This window comes from Trachypithecus francoisi, unplaced genomic scaffold (assembly GCF_009764315.1).
Source record: "Trachypithecus francoisi isolate TF-2019V2 unplaced genomic scaffold, Tfra_2.0 Lachesis_group4, whole genome shotgun sequence".
Taxonomy (NCBI): Eukaryota; Metazoa; Chordata; class Mammalia; order Primates; family Cercopithecidae; genus Trachypithecus; species Trachypithecus francoisi.
Window position 1 is genome coordinate 69,448,470 of NW_022681469.1, and position 17,882 is coordinate 69,466,351.

Genomic DNA, 17,882 nt, shown 5'->3' on the forward strand with positions numbered 1-17,882 from the left:
TGAAAGAAAAACACAATACTTTCATCCTAGAAGAAGAAAAAAATCCTAGTTAAAAAATTCTTCAAAAATGAAAGAGAAATAAGGACTTTCCCAGACAGACAAAAGCTGAGGGATATTATCAACACCATACCTGTCTGTCCTACAAGAAATGATAAAGGAATTTTTTTCAATCTGAAAGAAATGGATGTTAATGAGCAATAAGAAATCATGTGAAAGTATAAAACTCAATGGTAATAGTAAGTACACAGAAAAACACAGACTATTATAACACTGCAACTGTGGTGTGTAAACTACTCTCACCTTAAGTAGAAAGACAAAAAGTTGAACCAATCAAAAATAATAGCTACAACAACTTTTCAAGACATTGACAGTAGAATAAGATACAAATAGAAACAAAAAAATTACAAAGCAGGGGACAAAGTTAAGGTGCAGAATTTTTATTAGTTTTCTTTTTGCTTGTTCATTTGTTTGTTTAAGCAGTGTTAAATTATCAGCTTAAAGTAATATTTTATAATATAGTATTTGCAAACCTCATGGTAACTTCAAATCTAAAAACATATTACAAATACACAAAAAATAGAAAGCAAGAAATTAAATCATACCATGAGAAAAAATCACCTTCACTTAAAATAGACAAAAAAGAAGTAAAGAATGAAGAGAACACAAAACAAACAGAAAACAAATAACAAAATGGCAATAGCAGATCCTTACTTACCAATAATAACATCAAATGTAAATGTTATTTACATTCTACAATTTGTTAAAATTATCTTAATGTAATGAAATAATTGGATGAAAGGTCAATATATTAAAAATTAATTGTATTTTTATATATTAGTAATAAACAACTAAACTTTTTTTGGTAACATCTGAAATAGCATCAAAAAACCTAAATTTAGAAGCAAATTTAACCAAAGGTATGTAGGACCCCACACTTAAAACTATAAAACAGTGGTGAGAAAAATTTAGAGACTTAAATAAATGGAAGGATATTTCATAGTTATAATTAAAAATATGAGTCCTGTGATTATATATATCTGTAGTTATTTCTACTCTATTGTTTCATGCTTTACTTGCTACATTTTTTCTGGAGGTCATTTTTTATCTTCTGAACTGCTTTTTGAATTTTTTAATGTATCTTCTTAATGATTTGGAAGTCATATATCATTTTTTCTATTCATTCTACAGTTACCCACAGTATTTAACCAACATGTTTAATTATACCCTTTTCTTTTAGCTTTTTTGAAATGTATAATATGCTATTAATAAGTATGGTCAAATGTTCTCACCACAAAGAAGATGAGTGTTAGAGGTGATAGATATGTTAATTAGATTGATTTGATAATTCCACCATATATACATGTATCAAAATATGACATTATACTCCAAATATTATACAATTGTTATTTGTCCCAATTAAAATAAAAGTAAATTTTTAAATAAATGAATAAACTGTTTTCTTTCAATGTGTGGAATTACTAGGTATTTATATACTCCATCAGTAAGAATGCAGAAATGGGCCGGTTCTGGTGGCTCACGACTGTAATCCCAGCACTTTGGGAGGCCTAGGCGGGTGGATCACCAGGTCAGGAGATCGAGACCATCCTGGCTATGTGGTGAAAACTCGTCTCTACTAAAAATACAAAAAAAATGAGCCGGGCGAGGAGAATGGCGTGAACCTAGGAGGAGGAGCTTGCAGTGAGCTGAGATTGGGCCACTGAATTCCAGCCTGGGTGACAGAGCAAGACAATGTCTCAAAAAAAAAAAAAAAAGAAGAAGAAGAAGAAGAAGAAATGAGAAACATGAGAAACTCAATTGCATTTTCCAATCTCCATTTCTTATTTTGGGATCACATGCTATATTATTTCCATTTTTTAAAATTTGTACACTATTAGTTAATTTTAATTAAAATTGTTTTCCGTTTTTTTTGTTGTTGTTGTTTGTTTTTTAAAGTTTGTTGCAACATTCTTTTAGCTGAAATTGTCCTACCCATTTCTATGGCAACTCTGTCATCATGTGGTAGTCTGCCTTAAGTGAGTCAAGACTCACTTCTTTCTCTTCTTGGAGGCTCTTCTCTTTCCTTAGATTTTGGTCTAATTGGTTAGACACTGCAACTCTTTGATGGATTCAAGAAAAGTAGTTACGATTCAGTAGATTTTCTAGCCTTTTCTCACGGTTGGTGGGCAGAATGACCTTACCAGATTTCTGCATTTTAAGTAGAAACCATAAGTTTATTTTAAACTTCGTAATGCCAAATGTCTTTGTAAATAGTTACATTTTACCCTCAAGTGTAAATGCTAATTTAACCAAGTAAAAAATTTGAGATTCAAAATGATTTTCCCTCAGAATGATACTGCTTCATTGTATTCCAGTAACCAGTTTCGATAGTGAGAAGTATGACACTAATTCTTGCTCGATAAGAGATCAGTTGGATTTATTTGTTCAGTGTTTGTTTTTTCAGAGAGTTTAGAATTTTTCTCACCTATGTTCTGAAATCTCACTTAAAATAATGTCTAATTGCTTTTCTCTCTTGTTACTTTTATTTTTAAAAAAATACTTCTCTACACCTGCTGGGTCTTCTTAATGCTTCCCTTCCGTTCTGATCAGTTTTCTCCTGTTAATTCTTTGATAATTATTTTCCTGTCTCTCTTATTTCCTTTTATCACTCTTAATTCACTGATATTAAAATGTTAGCACCTTAGTTTCATGTCTTAATTCTTTATATTATTTTTCACATATATTAATGTATATACTAATTTTTTAAGTTCTAGGAGAATTCCTAGTTTTAATCTTTAGCTCCATTCATTCTGACATTCAGTTCTATCTAATTTTTCCTTACACACAATTTTCAATACTTATTTTGGTTTTTCCAGTTAATGGGGATTCACTTTCATATATCTAAGGACATTAATTATAATATGTGTTTACTTACTCTGTTTCCTCATGTTCTTTGTGTGAGAACTTTCATGATACTAGTTTTCCTCAACTGCATGCCAGTTATTGCCAGTATATAAATTTTGTATTTGAGAATTCCTGCCGCCTGTTCTTTGGATGGTAGTTCAATATACCTTTCCTGCCTCTGGTAATTATATGAGCACCCTGAATGTATTATTATCTGGGGATTCTGATAGTATTTATTTATTTATTTTGAAGTTGAGAGCTTCTTGCTTCTTCTGAGAGTGAGTAATTATCTGGGCCCATTTTTACATCTCTCTGGTCTCAGTGTGTGCACCATATATTTGATGTAGGAGAAAACATCACTGCTGCCCACTGCTCAATACAAGATGCTATGTAGTACAGTTGCTCAAAATGCAATTCTGCATTGACTCACCCTTCAGATTGCCTCAAAGCTTTCATGTTGACTCTGACTTTGCATATTCTCTGGGAATTTTTCTCACCATGAAGACCATCTTTTCTTGCAAATGCTTTGTACTCCTATTTTATGCTGACTGGTTTTTTTCCAAATCTCTTTTTGTTTCCGTCACTGTCTCTTATTCCTGAAACGGTCAAAATAATCAGTCTGTTAATGGCACTCTTTTTTGTTTGTTTTTCACAGTTATCAATAATTTATATTTTATAAATTGTACTTTGTTCTCATTTTATTTGATTTGGCACATATTGAAAAATACAGATTATGTACACAGTCTGCAAATTTGAATTGATCTCAGGGTCCTAAAAATATATTTGACTTATTTAGATTAAAATAGTCTCTTTTAGTGTGAAGTCAACCTCAGTGTCCATTAACTAATTAGTAGATAAAGAAAATGTGGTATACATACACTTTGGAATACTGTTGAGCCATTAAAAGGAACAAAACAATGTATTTTGCAGCCATTTGGATGGAGCTGGAGGATATTATTCTAAGTGAAGTAACATAGGAGTGGAAAACCACAAACTACATCCTCACTTGTAAGTGGGAGCTAAGCTTTCATTACTCAAAGTCATACAGAGTGATATAATGTACTTTAGAGACTCAGAAGGGGTAGGGGGGAAGAGGGAAGGGATTAAAAAAACTACACATTAGGTAAAATGTACACTACTTGGGTGATAGGTACACTAAAATGTCAGAATTCATCACTATATAATTCATCCATGTAATCAAAACCACTTGTACCTAAAAGCTATTGAAACAAAAATTAATTAATTAATTAATTAATTAGTAAAATAAGCTCTTTTGGAACACTAAGCTTCCTTGTTAAATAAATCAGTTAATATTGCAAAATTCGATTATGCAGGAAAAAAACTCTACCTGTTGATATGATGATCCTTAATTTATCTAGATTTGTATATATATAATGTTAAAATAAAATTTTTGTCCTCTTTCTTTTCATATAATTTTTGGTGTTATGAAGCTTTCTGCTTGGCTATTAGGTCTAAAAACTAGGATATATGATGGATATCCTTATTTAAGTTATGTCTTGTTAGACAGTCTTTGGGAGGACCGAAATCTTTCTATTTTTGAGAGTCACATTTTCCCTGGCTCTATACAATAAGATGACTATCTTTTTCTTATAAATTGCAGGTCTTTCTACAAGGCTCATTAAAAATTCCTTTCTGAGCTCATTTTCCTACAACAGGAAAATACACAGGTGATCTCAGTGTCCTAAACCAGAATAAACTTTTGAATTGTTGCATGTAGTGGACCCCAGTCATTGACAAATTATACACTCCAATTAACTATTCACGTAAGTTCTTTAGTGAAGAGTCTCAGCATGTAGCCTACTACATTTTTTAAAAGAGCTACCTTTCCTTTCCCTCAACTGTGAAACAGAGAACTTAATAGGTAATTCAGTAATACTTTGTGATAGCTTTATCCTTAATGAGCTGCTGGCCTGAGTCTCTGAGTCCGATTCCTTAAATGAGAAGAGCACGGTTTTCATCTCAACTATTTTAATATTGACTTATTTTATACTCATTTTGTTAAGAAATCAATTGAGTCAAATACGACTACTTGTAGTTTTTATTGCTTTACATTAACTAATAATTATGTATACAAAATTGAACTAAGAGTCAAGAAATATAAGCTTAACATAGCCCCTCAGCTGTAAATGTTTTCATGAATTCTAAATCATATACAACTATCTTAATCAGTATAGGTAGATGTGTTCTGCCTGACCAGGTCACAATTTCAAGTAGCATATGCTAAAACTATGTTTTAATTCTCGTTCTCCAGCTCTTTTTTAATGGCTTCCTACCAAGTCCAGTTAATTGGACACATGCTGTCCTAGAGTAGCAAACTTAAAAATATGTGTTTTTTTTTTTTTTTTTTTTTTTACATCGATGAAATGTTTTCTCCTTTGGGTCTAAAAGTTATTGCCAGAGACAACTGGTCTTGCTGTCTAAATAGATAAGAATTGCTTACTATTAACTATGCTAAGTAATGAGCATCATCCTTAAAAGCTATTCTCCCAAAATGAAGTGTTCATTTTAGTCATACATCAGTTCTGGAGAAAAATGTAAGATTATGCTGCCTTCTAGCACCCACAGTCCACAGAAGCCAATGTTGCTCTATCTATGATAGGTAAATTGTAATATATTTTCTGAAAGAGTTTAGGCCCAAATTAAATATGCTGCAGAACTTTGACATTTTCAACTGAGCATTTTTCACTTTATTTGGGGATAGGGTACTTTTCCTTTGGATGTAGTTTCAGATTTACAGGAATAGTAAAAAGAACTTTCATATATCCCTAGATTTACCAGTTATTTATATTTTATCTATATTCTGTATTATTCTCTTTCTATGAAGATATGGATGTAATTGTTTTCCTAACCATTTGAGAGGATATTGGAGACCTCATTCCCCTTTAAGCCTAAATACTTCAAGTGCACTTGTGAAGAGTAAGCACATTATTTTACATAAACACAGAACAATTCCAAATTCAGGACATTTAGATAGCACTATTTTTAACCCTCATATTCAAATTTCATAAGTTGTATCAACAATATTCTTTAGATGTATTATTTCCTGGGTCTAGGATCTAATATAGGATCAGGCATTATATTTACTTATTTTTTTTAGTTCCTCTAATATACGACACTGTTAACCTATGCCCATATGTGTGCAGCTTTTTTCTTGTTTTTCAGGTAAAATTTCCATAACAGTGAACTACAAATATTTAGAGAGTTTTGACAAAGGCCTCTATCTCACATATATATATATTTATAAATACATGTCTATATATTTATCATATAAATATATATATGTATATGTATGTATATGCACTTTAAATTCTGGGGTACATGTGCAGAACGTGTGGGTTTACTACATAGGTATACACGTGCCATGGTGGTTTGCCACACCCATCAACCCGTCATCTACGTTAGGTATTTCTCCTAATGCTATCCCTCCCCTAGCCACCACCCCCCGACAGGCCCTGGTGTGTGATGTTCCCTCTATTTCTATAATCAGCACTACTATTAATATACAGGACATCTCTGCTGTCCTCAAAAGTGGGATCACATAGTACATGCTATTTTATGTTTGGCTTTTTTAACTCAGCATAATGACTATGTAATGATACACCTATGTTTTTGCATGTATCTGTTGTTCACACCTTGTATTACAAAGCAATTCTTAATTATCTGTATATAGCAAAAATTATTTATTCCTGTGTTGGCAGCTGTTTTTTAGACTGTTACAGAAAAGCTTCTTTGAAACTTTTTATACAAATTTTATTATATTTGGTGCATATGTATTTTCATATATATATATATATATATATTGAGTAAATAGAAATGGAATCACTGTATCATAAAGTAAACATATGTTCAGTTTTACAAAAACCTGGCAAAACTGTTTTCAAAGGGGTTGGTCCATGTTACATCCCCACCAGCTATATGTGAGAGTTGCTAGTTCTAAAGAACAGGCAAAATGAATCGATGTGAAAAAAAAAACTAGGAAATGGATTTGTCTCAGGGTTGGGATAATTTCAGAGTGACTAATTAAGTGAATTTTGGACTTGACTTGGAGACCTTTAGGGCCCATTTTCTCAGATACCACACCTATATCTTATTAAGATTTCCAGTCAGACTTCTTAATTTTCATAATAAATATTCTGTCCTCCTTTTCACCTCTTTGTTTTCCAAAGCTTAAGAACTACCAGTTATATAGATTGCTAGCATTTTAAACTCTTGTCCAAGATTTTATGAGCCAATTGTCTGCTTTTCAGTTTTTCATCACAAACTTAACTAAGAGAATTGATATTTAAGGAAGATGGTCTATTTGACCAACTATTCATGTATTACTCTAGGAAGTCTATGCTATGTCCTGTTATCAGGTCACACAACCCAAATATCAGTTATCTGTAACACATTATTTTCCACGTAAAAACATATGTCACTAGACTGCAATTTAAAATAAAAGTCCTTGTTTTTTATTTGCTTGACAGTTGAAACTCTATTGATGTTTATTATGAAAATACTTGCTTTTTTCTCCTCTCTAGGATTCTGATTTCTCATTACTATTTAAGTTTTATTCATATATGCCAACTAAAGACATTTTTGAAGTGAGGTATCACAGTTTTAAATCTTCAAATACAAGTTCAAAAAAAACAAATATCCAAAACAACAGCAACAAAACTCAGCTGGCTTATTCAGAGTGCCTTTCAGCAATTTACTCACTTCGGGAATATCTAGTTTTCATTGTGGATTAAACACCTCTGACATGACTCACTGCTGTAAAATTGCCAGTTTTGAAATAATATTTTGTTATATTTGTCCTAAGAGACTGCGGGTTAACTGCTTTCTCCCATTTAGCTCTTAAAATATATCAGTTTATTTACAGTATTTAACATACATATATTAGGACCTTGTTATTCTATAAAAATAGAACTACTTGTTTAATTAAACCACTAATTGCCTTAACCAAAGGAAAACATCTTACTGAAATAAATGGTTTGTCTTGGTAATAGAAGTGTCAAAAGCGCAAATAGATCCCTAATTGATAGATAATTTCGCAACAATTAATTCTGCTGCCTAAGTATTCCCCAGCTAGCTCCACGTTGCCTCTCATTTTAGATCAGCACATCACCATCTCCTGCTTGATTCTTTCTTTCCCTCCAGTCTTGCCCACTTTATCTATGCTACTACCTTTCATCTTTGTAAAGTACAATTATGGCCATGTTACTCTGCTGCATGAGACGTCCCATTGTCTTCCTTCTCATACCACTATACAGTTCAAAATAAAGCCTAACCTCTTTATGTTGGCTTAAAAGCCTTTCAGAATTCAACTTACTTCTTCTGTCTCATCTTTTACCTTCCCCTGTTTGTACCCGTACTCTAATTATAATTATTTACTAGACTTATAAGTGTCCTTCTCTTCCACGTGAATCTTTGTATATGCCCTTTTATTTTAACCTGGAACACTCTACAGCAGCTTTTATACTTCACTTAATGACTACTCTTGCTGTGATGTACTACTGCCTAGAGGAAAAAGTTAGAACTATTTTTAATTAGTGGTGAAGGTAAGCCTCTGACAGCATGATATTGGATTCTGAAGATGAGAAAACAGCCATCTAAGGAGAAATGAGAGTAGTCTAGAAAGGGCAGAAGTCCTGAACTGGGAAAGATTATGGCTTATTTGAGTCATAGAAAAAATTCAGCATAGCTGGAGAGCATTGGAATGGAGAGAGAGACAGAGAAGACAGCATGACAGAAGATGAAACTGGAGAGGTATATACCGAGTGTCTAAATTATGTGTGATATCACATAATTTAGACTATTCCAAAGACCTTGGATTTTAGTCTAAGATCATTTCTAAGCCACAAATAAGCTTTAATCAGGCAAAAGGTTTAATCTGAAAAAAGTGATCGCTCTGTTTCTGTTGTAAACAGTGGATAGAAGTGGAGGAGGGTGAAATTGGCAGCTGAGAGATCTGCTAGAAAGTTACTGTATGTGGCATCTAGGAAGAAAATAATAATGGCTTGGGTAGGTATAAGCACTGGAAGGGGATAAAAGCTACTAATACATAACTTAGGGGATGAGCTAAACCAAACTTGCTGAGGAATAGGGAGTTGATAATTCTCTTACATTTATGTAGAGAATTTCAGAGACTGGAATTTTTCTACAAGTGTTTTTTGTTTTGTTTTGCTTGTTGTTGTTGTTCTCTTTTTTTTTCTGCAACAGTAACAATGCATCAACAAAAAATTCTGATAGATACCTTAAACTTACCACACACTTATTTTGACAGCTTTTCATCTTATTGTTTAGAGTTTAGCTGATCTCCTTGCTAAACAGTTTATTCATGGATGGCTGAAAGATGCTTATTATTTATATCAACTAAATAAAGTGGCCTGCAGTAGTTGATCTTGACAGGATAATGCAATAGATTTCTCACTGATCCTTGTGACTCATTGTTTTCTCTTCCAAACTCAACCCTGCGAACCCTATGCACCACCATCACAATTTCCTCAAGAACCATTTCAATTAATTTTCTTTTCTGCTTAATATAGTTTTTATAGCCCACTACACTCAGGACTAGATTTGTCTTTCAGGCTTGATTTCTCTTTTCTTTTCCTCATGAACGCAATGTTTCAGCTAAAAATAGCTATTTAGTGTTCCTTGAATCCTCTAGAATTTTATCATTATTTTGTCTTTACTCTTGCAGTCTTTCACAGGACATATGAATATCCTCTCTAAAACAAAATTCTGCCACCCTCAGGACTTGGACTGAGAGTAATGCATAGTAGTTAAGAGAATTAGCTTTGCAGTTAAAGAAACATAGGTGAGAATTCTGCCTCTGTCACTTAACAGATGTGTGACCCCACCAAGTTCTTAGCCTAAGGACCCGTTTCCCTTTCTCTGAGATGGGGAAGATGAGAGTATCCACTTTGCGATGTTGCACTAAAAATTAAATAAGACCTTGCTTGCAACACATTTTATAACATTGTTTGACATAAATTAAGCACTGAACAAATGACAGGTATCAATATCTTTATTAAGGTTCACTTTAAATGCTATGACTTTATATGAAAAACTCCTGGCATCAGCTTGAACTATCAACTTGAATGTGATGTTACATAATGTTGTTATATATATTATGAGACATATATACATAAGCACAATGTCTTACATGTTCATTATCATAACCAATTGTCTACATCTGTTGCATCATTCTTACCACATTCTGCTGTGCAATAAGATTGTGTGTGTACCAAATATATAATAATTTGCTGTCTATATATTTTCTTTTTTGTCCCATATCCAATTCTTAGATAACTGATTTATGCCCTCCTTTCACATTGCTTACACCTGTACGAGAGTTAAGCCTCAGCTCACTGAACTCTATATGAGAGTTAAGCCTCAGCTCTCTCCAACCCTGTCACAGCTATCGGGGACATGGATGGACCCTTGGTGTTAGTTGTTCCAGGTACATTCTTTTCCTCCATTACTTAGAAATCAGAGCCCAAAAACCTCTTGGGCAATGTTAAGCTAGAGCTTGAGAATGGCCGTATGCAGATATAATGCATTCTAAAAGACAGGAAGTTATGCTAGAGAGAGAGAGAGACACGGAAGAATGATATAGTTGATCACAGAAGGAGAGATGGAAGACCATGCAGTCCTCTATTGACAGATAAAATAATTTCAATTCATAGCTTCCTTGTTCCTGTTGTCAGTCTATTTTGCAATCTAGCTACACTTCCTGAGAGGTCTTTTGGTGAAATAGCCTATAGTCTTCCATGAAATTATCTTCAGGTTTAGTAGATTTGCTACTAACACATAAACCATCTTTGTAAGAGGCCACGTGCCTATCTCCATTCCCTTCAAGCACTATAGCTGCATGCATATCTTTTTCATCTTCATCTAGGTCAGTGCCTAACACAGAGCAGCAGTAACAACCTGACAGCAATAAATTGGTTTTACCATTGCTCATAGTCTAGGATTTAACACAATACAATTCAGGCACAAAATCAGGCTGATTTAAAAATTAATTTAATTTTTAAATTAATTAATTTAAATTAATTTATTTGAAAACATTGGTAGTGTTTTATAAAAATCCTTGAGATTTTCTCTGAGATCCTGGGCTGGGAATTACTACATTAAACCAAAGTGTAGTAAGTACCAGAGTTGGCTTTACTTATGAGTGTGTCTCATGCATTTGGAAAAAGTAAGGATGTTTCTGGATTGAGATATTATTCTAGTAAATAATAGCTTCTTTGAAGCTGTGTTGTATTCCAGACATTTCACTTATTAACCAAGGAGAAGGCAGATATTTGTATATTGCTGCCATGAAGACATTCTAAATTTCACATTCTAAATGTCAAATGGATATTTCAAAACTTTCATAGTTGTGTTTTTTGAAACTTCAATTTATGTAGTATAGAAAATATAACTATTTTGAAATATAATTTAAAGTTTTTGGTCCTGCAAAGATGGCAATGTCATGATTCCAAGGGAGAGTAATGATGTGTTAAAAGGTACACAAAAAACTAATCAGATGCAATAGATTGCAGAGGTTACCAGCTAGGGCTCAGGAGTCAGGCAGCTTGGACCTCAAATAAATTCTGTAAAACTAATTGCTACTTGTATAACTCTGAGCAAGTTATCCGACATCTCTTAGCCTCAATTTTCTTATCTTAAACATCAGAATGTAGATGCAAGTAGTACTCACAGAGTTTGGGAAAAAATAAATCAAGTTATTTAAGCAAAAGTTTTGGTGTTATATCTGACATGTAAAAATCCTACAATTCATGTGGGATATTGGTGGTATTTTATTGCAGCAGTCATCATAGACAGATTTTCATCTGATTTTACTTCTTTCCTGTCTTCAGTAAGAACTAGATGAAAAAGACTATAAAACCTCATCTATGACAAAAATTATATTTATAAATTAATGATGCATAAACATTGAAAGGGAAAACTCCAATATTTTAACAGAGATCTTTGCTAATAAAGATAAGAAACATTTTCAATTATTTCTGCTGGTGCACATATATTTTCCAAGGCTCTACTAACCAAGACAGACTTAATTTGCCCTCAGCTTAAGTGAACTTTAGACAGGTTTATTCCCGACTATAGGAACTTGACTTGACCTGCCTTTTTAGAGCATTTTTTAATGAAAACTTTTAATTACAAATTCTTTATCTGCCTCTGAAATGTAAACATTTTATAATCCATAAATGTTTTTCCCAAAGACCTGGGAGTCACCCCTTTGAAATATAATCGTGGAAGGACATAGGATCATTGTGTCCCAGTCTCTGTGGGACCATAGGAACTTAACTTTAATAAGCAACAGTTGACAAACACAGGTGGCCTAATCTCACTGATGGACATCTTCCAAAACACCCTCCAGTATTTTTCCATTAGTTCACTCCTGCCTTTAAAAATTACCTGCCTGAGTTCAATGGGGTTGAGTTCAATTTCTCTCCCCTATTTCAATAATCTCTCTCCTTTATTGCAATAGTCTTGAATGAAGCTTTCCTTGCTTGTTTAATTTATCTGGTGCAATTTTGTCTTTGACATTACAAGGATCACATCTATGGTAAAATAGAAGTGCAAAGGATGTGTGGCTATGTGTGTGTGTATGTCTATCTGTCTAGACATAAGAAAATTTTTGTTAGCTAAAAAAGCTAAAGCAGAATTGAAGTTCAGTGTCATTAAAGTGTTTGTCTTCAAACTTATTTCTTAATAGATTACAATGATTGTGTTTTAGGAGAACCTGCCAAATTCAAACACTCAGCTATGTCGTGGCAATGTAGTATCAGCCCCAGAGACTTAGCAGCTAATAGATTTCTTTTAAAGCACAGACCTCCCATGTAAGTCCAAGTCCCCACCAGCTACTGATTCGTAGAGTAGCATTTGACGAAAGACATGGTCTTAATCTTACCTGGGTCTCATTTTCCTGTTTATAAAATAGAAAAAAAAAAGTTCTGAGAAGAAGTACAAAATTATAAATTGAAAAAAGAATGAAATATTTTCACCTAGAAAGATTTTTCTCTCCTTTGGTATGTAAGACAGACTTGCATTAGAGACAGCATAGCGTGGCTGGTTAGAGCCACTCTCTGAAGTGGGCTGGCTGCCTGTTTATGCCTCTAAGTCTCTGTGCCTCCACTGTGTAATGAGAATGATTATAACAGCATTTATGTCATATTTTTCTTGTGAAAATTAAAGGGATTGATATGAATAAAGAACTTGCACTTTGAAGTCATCCTAGCTTTGTATGTTTGCTCTTATATCATTATTATTATGAAATATTTTGATACATGTTAAGGAGGAACACAGTGACCACCAGTCAACTTGATTTAAACATGAAAACAGAGTCTATTAATGATTTTCTTTTGATAAAATTGTGGGATTTTATTATAACCATGACAAGATCAGGGTCACATGCACTTCTGAGATCAAGAAATTACTACATCATATAGTTTGAAAGAAAAATTGTGTTAACAAAGTAGAAAAGACGCTGGTGTAATTTTGAGTAAGTAGTATCTCTGTCATAATGCCCATTTCCAAGGTAATTGGGTGTTCTTCCTCAACATAGTTTGTTGTTGTTGTTGTTGTTTGTAGCATGTCTTTTATTAAATGACTGCATTATAATTTGAATTACAGATTTCCTGTAGTTGAAATATTCTGGATGGTTTCCAATTTTTTATCATTATGATAAATGAGATAAACATAAATGTTATACATGCACAAGGGAAATAAAAACATATGATGATAAAATCTCAATCTTCAGCAGATTATTTTGTAAATTCTTTTTTCCTTATACTTCTGTTATTAATTTTTGAAAGAGGATATTTTTTGATACACATATTAATTTGCAGATCCAATGACATTTATTCATCCACAGTTTTACATCTATCTACATTGAATAAAGATGTGTACTTTTTCACAGTAGCCATTTTTATTCTGATATTTTGTAAAGTTACTAAAGGTTAGATTGCTTTGTTTAGAAAAATTAAAATGTGTATGGCTTTCTGAAATTCTCATTTTTAATAGATGTAATAATTGTCCCAATTTTGAATTAGTGTAGTTAACACAACGTAGGGATTTTGTTTTAAAATAGACTAAACAAAATAAGGGATATATAAAGAGCACCATTAAGTAGCACCAGATAGCTGACTTATCCAAACAAATTTCATCTCCAAGCATAATTTGTTTCCAATCAGTAAACAATTCAGAAGTCAAAGAAGAGGATTTTTACTTGAATTATAGATTACATAATCATATTAACAAAATATCTTATCCCATTATCGTTGTGACTTCACAATAGTTTTCTGAGATTTGAATGTGAAAGTAGGTCAAATACTTCATAAGGAAGGAAGTAGAAAGAGGCCCATGATGTTTTCACAAAGTCAAGGATTCCACGCATTACTGTGCCTTTATCTCACTCTGCTCTTATTAAAACTCAACACCTGCAATCATTATTTTTGCTTTGACACATAATATTGAGTTTTAAATTTTAGTTGCTTAAAACATTTTCATCTCAACTGATCACATCTTTTATTTTATTTTTTTCTGGAAGTATTGAAAACTGTGAAATTGTGTGAGTCTGGCCTCGAAAAGGAAAATTTTGGGGGCCACTGATACTTCAGCACTGACTTTGATGATCTCTGCTCTACAATCGAATATGTCTGAAGGCAACAAAAACAGCAAAAGTGATGTAGTTGACTTTCTTTTTTAATTTAAGCTAATTTTAGGACTGAGGGTAGGGAATGAAGAAAATACGGTTTATAGAAATGGTTATAACTTGTATATCATTCCCCAAAGGAAGCAATCACAGGCAACTTCAGTAGCAGTTTAGAACACAGGTTTAGGAATTATACAGACATTTCTCCCCTAAACTTCGTTCCATCACTATTACAAGGAACAGCCATTGTTCAGACGTGTAATGATATGTGAGATGCATTTTAGACATGGAATTGCAGAATCAGGATCATGATACGTATAGAAATGTAATTGCTGTTGCCAAATTACTCTCTACAAGGACTGCATGCATCCCTTTACACTCCCAGGAGTAAATGAATGTGCTTGTTTCTTCATACACTGAATGCTACTAGGTTGCATAAAAACATGACTTAGTTTAATGAAAGAAAAACATGAAGTCGCTAGTGTTTACATTAAATTTCTTTATGAGTAACATTATTTTAGTTTTAAAAGTCAAAATAAGTCTAAGGAAAGTTTCTTAGTGCTTCTGCATTTCAAACTAAAAGTTTTACATAATAAATATTTGAAGATATAAAGCACACAAGGAACCATGCATAGAGTATTAGAAAAAGTATAGACATAATCCAAAATATCCTTTTAAAATAATATTTTAAAGTGGTTAGTTGCATTCATGAAATTATTAAGTCAATTAAACACTATCCAAGTTTTATATAAACATTCAAAATTTGCATAAATGCACATATGTTTATATTCTGCTTAAATGTCATACTTTACTGGAAAATCTGAGAATGGCCAATATTGGAACCATGCAGCTCTTTCCATGTATTTATGAAATATATTGCCACTTAAATTATATATTTTATTCTAAGCAATTCATTCATTTAGAGTATCTTTTCAAGAGGTTTTTGCATTGACTAAAAGAAACAGTATATAAAATCTTATTTTTGAGCAATAATAGCTATATATGTAGATAAAGTTTTATTCAAATAATTTTTAATTTTAAAAACAATACATTTCCAGTCAAGTTATTTGCCTTTACATGAGGCACTAATTATTGAGAAAATAACCAATATAAACTTATAGAAACATTTGTTTTTATAGTTCAGAAAATGAGAAATTTAAAAAGAAATTCCACTCTAAAGACACAACCCAGTTTATTTAGGAACATAGATAACTCAAGAGTTCATTTAAAGGAAAAGACGCTTGCAGAGCATTGCCTAATCACCTTTTTTCCTCGAGTATATACTCAACTAAAACCTTAGATTCCAAGGTTCTTGCTATTAGTAATGAGACATATGACATGAGTTTCCCAAATGTGCTTAATAAATAGAGTTATACTTTTGAAAAACAAAAACACAATGAAAGTATTTTTTAAAAGACTTCTGATCAGTTTCACTTGCAAGAAAAAAAGTGAGTCTTTTGAGTATTTTTCAAATACAGTGCTCCTTACTCTTGGAATATTTGAACATTCTTGACAAAACTATACTTTCCTTATTTCTTTGCTCTGTAGTACCTTCATGCAAAAATAAGCAAGGCATTAGAAAAAACCATGAATCTCTCAACTGCCTCATGCTGTTTTCTCTGAGCAATACTAGTGAAATGCTGAAATGCATGAAATAAGAGATGATTCATTCTTTTGAGTTCTGAAAATTAGTTGTGCATATAATAGTTCTGTGAGATCCTATTCAGTCAGAATATTCAGGGCTTGTTTTGATAACAAAGTCAAATTTGATTCAGTTAGACTCCTGAAGGAAGTTGAGAATACAAAGGCTAAGTCAACATCCTAATAGGAATTCTAAGTTATTCCCTATATGCACTGGTATTTCTGCATTCTAGAGACTCAAATATATCACTATCAGTTAAATAATACTGGTATTTTTCTCCAAATATAATTACCTCTTTCTTTTACCACCATCTGCTTTTCTACTTTTCCATTCACATGGATATCACTCTCAGGAAAATTATCCCATGTGGAACTAACCACCTCCCTCATCCTGAACTAACAAGAACAGGGGTGTTTCTCTACCCAGTGTTGGCAAACATCTTGGAAAGGCTCAGATAGTAAATATTTTTGGTTTTGCAGCTCATACAGTTCCTGTGGCAAGGAATCAACTCTGCCAGTACAGTCTGAAAGCAGCCTTAGGTAAAAAAGTAGAAGTGACTGTTTTTATATTTATTTACAAAAGCAGGCTGAAGGTCAGATTTGGCCCGTGGGTCTTAGTTTGCTGACTCCTACCTGTAACACAACATGCCTAAGAAGAAACTAATCTCAAAACTTTTTTGAGAGAATTCGTAATTTTATTTTTTTTTTAACTTTTATTTTAGTATCAGGGGTACATGTGCAGGTTTGCTACATGAGTATATTACCTGATGCTGTGGTTTGGGCTTCTAATGATTCTGTCATCCTAGTAGTGAACATAGTACCTGATAAGTAGTTATTTAACCCTTGCCCCTCTCCCTTCCTTCCCCCTTTTGGAATCCCCAGTGTCTATTGTTCGCAGCTCTGTGTCCGTGTGTACCCAATGTTTAGCTCCTGCTTATAAGTGAGAACAGAACATGTGGCATTTGGCTTTCGTTTCTGTGTTAATTCACTTAGGATGAGGGCCTCCAGCTGCATCCATGTTGCTGCAAAGGACATGATTTCATTTATTTTTATGGCTGCATAGTGAGAACTATAATTTGTAATTAAAGATGTGGAGTAAAATGATCTAGAAACTTCTCTATATTTTATTTGGGAGCTTAATGACTTAAAGCATGTGGAGAGGAGTTTTAGATTTGAAAGAGGGAGTATGCAGAGGCCGGGCGTGGTGACGCATGTCTGTAATCCCAGCACTTTGGGAGGCCGAGGCAGGCGGATCACAAGGTCAGGAGTGGAGACCAGCCTGGCCAATATGGTGAAATCCCGTCTCTACTAAAAATACAAAAATTAGTCGGGTGTGGTGGCGCACACCTGTAGTCCCAGCTGCTCTGGAGGCTGAGGCAGAAGAATCTCTTGAACCCTGGAGGGAGAGGTTACAGTGAACCGAGATCACACCACTGCACTCCAGCCTGGGCGACAGAATGAGCCTCCATCTCAAAAAAAAAAGAAAAAAAAAAGAAGCAGAATGCTTGGTTGAACACTAACTGACTAACTGTAACCCTTCCTTTTGGCAACATTTAATAATTTTAGTAGGGCAGACGCTGCTGGTCACTTAATCAATGTCCATTCCACTCTCTCTCCTCACAGACAAAACCCAGATTTGTTTTAAGGGATGGCCATATAGCTAGCTAAAAACCTG

At 33.3% G+C, this 17,882-nt stretch overlaps 1 protein-coding gene across 2 annotated transcripts in view; it reads left to right on the forward strand.

Annotated features, from left to right (window-relative positions):
• The window catches only part of ZNF804B (zinc finger protein 804B), a 630,956-nt gene that overhangs the window by 581,988 nt on the left and 31,086 nt on the right, over positions 1–17,882 (forward strand). Inside the window, exon 1 of one of the 2 annotated variants that reach the window (XM_033193159.1) lies at positions 3,833–3,909. The exons of the other annotated variant lie outside the window; for it this stretch is intronic. The gene's annotated coding sequence lies outside the window, so the exon portion shown is untranslated. Of the gene's footprint in view, positions 1–3,832; positions 3,910–17,882 lie in introns of those variants that run through there. 2 annotated transcript variants of the gene reach the window in all.